The following is a 6355-nucleotide window of genomic DNA, read 5'->3' on the forward strand; positions in this document are numbered from 1 at the left end:
GCAGGGGAATGGAGAAAATGAGAACCCAGACCTGTCATGTAAAGGTGCAAGATCCCCATGATGAATGTAACTGCACGGTATACTTAAAAATTACCAATAAACTCAATAAAAAAGAAAAAATAGATGAATTTCTCCCCTTCACATTAGGGTGCCTCTCGAGATAAAACTGCTACTCCCTTGGCTTAGACTACTATGACAACCTTCTGCATTTCCAGCTTCCTCTTTTTGCCTTCCTACTGTCTAATCTCCACTCAGCAACTTGTGATCTTTCAAAGACCCAGTGGGATCAACGCCCCTGTTTGAAATCCACCAAGTTTCCCACCGCATTTACTACGCTCTGCACACCTTCCGTCCTCCACTCACCTTGCCAACCTCACTTCCCCCCGGCCACCCTGAGCCCTTTGTTACCCTTTTGCCCCACTGGACTCATCAGATCCTTCATTGCTGCTGTCCCTGGAACCTGGGCAATGCTTTGTTTTAATGCCACCTTCCCCACTAGCCCTCCACCCTATCCCACCCTGTCACTCCTCTGTCCTCCTGCCTCACGTCCTATTTCCATGCCTCATGCTTTTGTTTGGAGTCTGTACCACAAGCAGGTGTTTGATCTATTTTGCTACAAATGAATCCTCAGTTCCTGCAACACTGCTGATCCTAGTAGACGCTCAGTAAGTATTTATGGGGCCTATCGACTAAAGGCACATCATTACTTCAGTGAAGGCAAACAGGCATGCAGTTGACAAACAGAAAGTATCTTCTGTCCTTGACCTTTCTGTGGATGCTTTATGGTCATTTAAAAATAAGATTTGAGGTAGGGATATACCTCAGTGGTAGGGTACTTACCTAGTGTGCATGGGCCCCAGGGTTGGATGCCCAGCACTCAAAAAATAAAATAAATGAGTTAGAATGACTTATCACATTAGGCTGTCATGTATTTCTGCCATAAGGAAACATAACCCTGATTATTTTCTTCCCAGATGTTATCATAATCAGTAATGGCCTTGTTCTTTTGTTTGTAACTATCTCTTTTGCTCTATCTCCTCCATTAGGAAAGGGCACGATCAGTACTGTTTCCCCAGTGCCAGTCTGATGGCCTGGCACATAGCAGGTGCTTGAGACATGTTTGCTGAATTAACAATTCAGTGACAGACTAAGCAAGACTAGAAATCTCATTAAAGTTACTATGGGCTCTTCAAAGCCAGTAACTTCCCAGTTTTTTTTTTCCTAGCTCGGCCCTTTGCACTGAGTAGGTGCTCAGTAAGCATATTGATTGAGTTGAATGTCAGTGAGCTAGCAAAATTTCAGAGACCTTGTCCTACTTGGAAAAGCTCTTCTGAGGAGGACAAAAGCTTGGAGGAGTCCCTCCGGAGGAGATCCAGGTTTCCAGCTTGGCAGGATAGAGACAAAGGGTTCAATGGGCTCATTTGCATTTTGTTTTGCATAAATATGCAAGCTGAGTGGTTGAGCTGCAGTCTCTAAGGATGTCAAATGGTAGCTGGCTGTGTTTTCAAATAGGACATTCAGGATCTTACAAACAGAAGATTCCCACCCAAAAGACTCCTCTTCCCCTGCCCTGGTGATAGTGGCACCTCGATCTGGGGCAGGAGCCCTCCCTATCCCCTCCTCACTGCCAGCTACTTTCCCATACTCACCCCTACAGGGCCCTTGGCAAGCCCAGGGGAAGGTGTGGTGACTCCCAGCAGGCCCTGTTGACAGAGCTTAAAACAAACCTCCCTGTCCACACACAGGTCCTGCAGAGGGAAAGGGCCAACTTGGGGGACCAGCTGTGTTCTGGGTGAGACTCGCAGAGCCACAGAAAAGTTTAGAAAACAGCACCTAATCAACAACAGCAAGAACCAAAAAACCCTCATCTTTGCTGAGGCCAACAATGAGTGATGGGAAAGACGGCTGGAACCCCCTCCCTTTAATCCAGTCGCCCTGATTTGCATGGGATTTGCATAAACAGCACGTTGTATTCAAGCAGCCCTCACTTCAAGGGCCAAGATTAAGGTGGAGGATTTGTCCCACCCACAGGAGTTTTGTTCACCCTCCACTGTTCAGAAGCTCAGGACACCTAGAAAAAGCTCTTTATATACTTGGTGGGGGGCGCTGAGAAGCATCCCAGAGAAGATGGAAAACGGCAGGGGAGGTGGGGCAGGGGGCCCTGTGAGATGCTCTCTCCCAGACAGTGAGAGTTCTAAAGTCACTCCTAGTTCTGGAACTCTGTCGGCATCTCTGCAGGGTGTCAGGTACCCAAGGCTTGGATTCTGCTGTACTGCAAGCAAGATGCCCAGTAGCCAGATTCCGGTTGTGCTAATATTTGTTGAGGGCTTGTCTGGGACAGTGACTATCTTGTAGGGAAAGGGAGCAGAGCAAGGGAGACAAGACCGCACAAGGGGAAGGATGGGTAGAGCATTGTGGAGGCCCCAGCACTATCGCCTGCCAGCAGATAGGCAGGGTCCGGCTCTCTATAAAGCCTTCACTCATAACTGTGGCACTGGTCAAGAATCACTTTTCAACTCCCAGGGCCTAGCTCAATCCAGGGCATTGCTTTTCTTTCTTTCTTTCTTTCTTTCTTTCTTTCTTTCTTTCTTTCTTTCTTTCTTTCTTTCTTTCTTTCTTTCTTTCTTTCTTTCTTTCTTTCTTTCTTTCCTTCCTTCTTTCTTTCACTCACTGAGCTTATTGGTACTATTTAAGTATACAGTACAGTTAAAATTCTCATTTGGATCTTGTGCCCCCTCAGATTTTGCTTTGGAAGAAGTTGCTTTGGCTCCAGCTCTCAAGTATACACCCAGATAGCCTGATCTTAGCTTCCACTTTACATCAAAGAAGATCACAGAGAAGAACGTGGAGCTCAAAGGGTGCCCCCAGATAATAATCACTAGGTCCCAGCCTCTGCAGAGCAGACCTGGTAAACATGCAGGTCCAAGGTCTGTTTCTTCCTGTCTGACTTCCTCACTCTATGCAAGGCACAGAGCACGGATTTTATCCCTGCTGAGCTCCCAGGAAAGCCCTGCCCCAAGAAGAGGCAGGAGGGAGAAGGGACAGGGAAAGGTTGGGACCTAAGCGTTTCCAGATTAGCCTCATCTAACTACCACCCAATGGATCTCTGTCAAATCATCTAGGCATCACCCTGTGCCTGTGAATCGCAGTAACAAGGAAGAAAAACAGGATTGGAATAAAACAAAGAACCAGAACCACAGTGCTGGTACCAGTCCCAGCCCTAACCCTTGAAAGATACAGAATTTACACCATTTTAGCTCTCTATGAGTTTTGTTTGTCTTAACTTCTTCATAAAGCTGGGATTTCAAAACCCACCCTGCTCATCCTGATGATGAGTTCACCAAGAATCACAAAGGGCTTCACACAGAGCCTGCCTGGACCAGACAGGCATGGAGTATTGTTAACCACCCGATCTAAACCATCCCAGGAGAAACAGACTTTCCTGCAACGTTTTCAAATGGTCCACATGTGCAGTTATTCAGGTCATACTAACTTTGATCTCTCATCTTGTGATCAGTTTGATGTTCATCTCTGATTTTGTTTGTCGTCTTTCTCGGGGGATTGGGAGGAGAGGAACTGGGGGCTCTTGGGGTCTTTCTGTTTATGGACAGCATAGGGTGGGCCTATGTTGAAGAGGGGACCAGTGACTGTCTCTCCTCCACAGCTTCACTGCCTAAAGAGAAATCCCTTGAGGTTTAGTGACTCTACAATAAAGAGACTTTTCTCCAGAGTACGAATCTTTCTTTTCTTTCTTCCTTTCCTTCTTTCTTTCTTTTTCTTTCTCTCTTTCCTTCCATCCATTCTTTCTTCCTTTGTTTTCTTTTTTTTTCTTTTTGTTTTTCAGTACTTGGAATTGAACTGTGTGTCTCTGTATTGAGCTACATCCTCAGCCCTTAGATTTTTCTTTTTTTTTTTAAATTTTGAAACGGGATCTTGTTGAGTTAACTAGATTGGCCAGGCTGAGCTCTAAATTACAATAGTCCTGTCTCAGCCTCCCCAAGAGTGCTAGGATTACAGGCATGCATAATCATACTCAACTAACATTTTAGCTTTCTAGAGTCTAAAGATACCCAGGCACCAAATTTAAGGATGTCAGACAACTGAACCATGCCTTTAATCCTAGCACTGTGGGAGGCTGAGGCAGGAAGACTGCAAGTGAGAGCCTAGCTTGGGCAACTTAGTGACTTAGTGAGACCCCCATCTCAAAATAAGGGCTGGGAATGTGGTCAGTGACAAGGCCTCAGGTTCCAAGTCCCAATATCATGAGGTGAGGGTGGAAGGGGTGGAATAAAGTGTGTACAACCTATAAGGGTTAGGTGCCTATGAGCCTCTTAACCTATAGACAGTGTTGAATAATATTAGTCACTCAGATTCATGTTTCTTTTTTCTTTCTTTCTTTTCAGTACTGAACCTACGCTCAAAAGATTAAACATAAGCACATTTTCCTACTGCCCTTTAGCTAGCTTCTAGCCTCTGCCCGGGGTTTCTTCTGAGCCCTTGAATATCCACCGCAAGATGAACAGCACACAGCACACCTTGGACCTGCCTCAGTTACACCCAAGGGCACCAGTGGTTTCCTTACAGATCCTTGGGATATTCCTTTCCCCCACAAAATGTTGCCAGACTCCAGGAACAGGCAGGGGAAATAACATCTTGTTGCAATCCTCTCCTCCCGCTCCATCATTAATTGTATCCTGCTGGGAGCCCTCCTGCACTGGGGGCGAGCATGTGTCAAGCACATTTCCCTCTTCCAGGCAATTGCCAAGGGCGTGTTAGCCTCTCCGTTTTGAACAAATGCCCCCCATCCCAAGACACGGAGAAAATCAGACTAGTTGAAGGAGGGGGAGGAGGAGGTTGCAGTGGAGCAGCAGGCTGGGGTCAGGACAGAGCCCCTGAGTCCCAACCTCCTCCTTGGACAAAGGATGGGAGCTGTGAGCTCTTCGGCAGTGACTGGTTGACGGCTGGTCAGGCACAGGACTCACAGTAGCAACCAGAAGTTGACAGAAGAGGAACTGAGTTAGGCTTCTCCTCAAATGATGGAGAAGCGGATCTTCTCCGTAGCCTACTTCTGCAGCCAAGGTTGGTGCTTCCCCTCTCAACTACTTTGAATTATTAGGAGAGCTGGATAAGTAGAAACCTCCTTCCTGGATTTTTATTTCCCCCAGAGAACAAGATACCCAATCTAGGAACCAGGAGGAGTTGATGGTCTTCTATCAGAGAAAAGAACTGTCATAATCTGGGGCCCTGGACGCTCAGCTGGGGTTCCCTCTGTCAAATGAACTCATGAAATATTCTTGCCTTTGAGTTGCATACAATGCCAGGGCATGAGACTCAAGCCACTGCAGCAGTTCAAGGACTCAAGGAACAAGAAGCTCGAGGTTGTCATCTTCTATCTCTCTGTTTTGCCCTTTTCTTTTCAGCCCAGCAGTAGGAAGAAAGCGAATGCAGCTTGCAGATCAGGATTGCTGCTCAGAGTTTCTGCTTCTACCAAATGTTGAAGAATCACCCATTTTCCCCAGCATCGAGACAGGGAGCTATCAAATGTGGGTTAGCATCCCACAACTTCTCCCCGCCATGTATCATCTCACCTGATTGCTTCAACGCCGTTGGTGTAATCTTTGCTTCTCTGGGTAAGGTTGTAGAACTTGCCAGGAAGTCCCTATGACTCCCTGGGCAGCATTAGAAGCTACCAAGAACCCGGGTATGCAGGCAGACAGGTCTCGGCCCACATTTCTTCTCTTAACTCTAATTAGCCATATGACCTGCCTCCTTTAAGCTTGGGCCCTGGAGCAGTCGACTTACTTTTTAAAAGATTGGATGCGATTATGTATGTATCTAAAGCACTTAACACATTCAGTGAGACATAGTACTCGAGAAATCTTACTTATTTCCTAATTGCAATGAAGTTAAAGATGAAAAGAGCGACATCTGAAAGCTTCTGTTAGAACTGCCACGTTTGCCAATGCTGCCTCCTGGCCACAGCGCTCCTGGCCTCAGTTCAAGGTCGACTCTTCTCTGGTGTTGAGGGCACACAGGACTCTCCAGCATTCCAGGACGATCAACCCAAATGTCTCAGGCAAAGCCTGGCTCCCCTTGAACCCTTGCTTTCTTCCATGAGGCACACCACCCATCCTGCACTCACCAGGAAACATGCTCTTTGCTCCTGCAGTTCTTGTCCCCACAGGCCAGCATCTTGAATGCAAGGCACAGCTAGATCCTGGAGGCAGCCCGAGGCCTAACACCACCTGCAGAGAAAATATTTCTCTCTGTTGAAAATGCACAGGGCCCCTCTGCCCTGTCCCTACCACTCCCCCCCCCCCCCCCCCCCCCCCCCCCCCTCCTCCTACTACCCTTT

General features: G+C 47.2%; 1 long non-coding RNA gene across 1 annotated transcript in view; it reads right to left on the bottom strand.

The window, feature by feature from the left end:
* Window positions 1–6355, bottom strand: part of LOC104873755 — a 62878-nt gene that overhangs the window by 45025 nt on the left and 11498 nt on the right. The window contains exon 6 of the long non-coding RNA XR_004518565.1: window positions 6143–6245. This is a non-coding gene — a long non-coding RNA (uncharacterized LOC104873755). The remainder of the gene's footprint in view (window positions 1–6142; window positions 6246–6355) is intronic.

This window comes from Fukomys damarensis, unplaced genomic scaffold (assembly GCF_012274545.1).
Source record: "Fukomys damarensis isolate Sample0158 unplaced genomic scaffold, DMR_v1.0_HiC HiC_scaffold_23, whole genome shotgun sequence".
In the NCBI taxonomy this organism is placed as follows: Eukaryota; Metazoa; Chordata; class Mammalia; order Rodentia; family Bathyergidae; genus Fukomys; species Fukomys damarensis.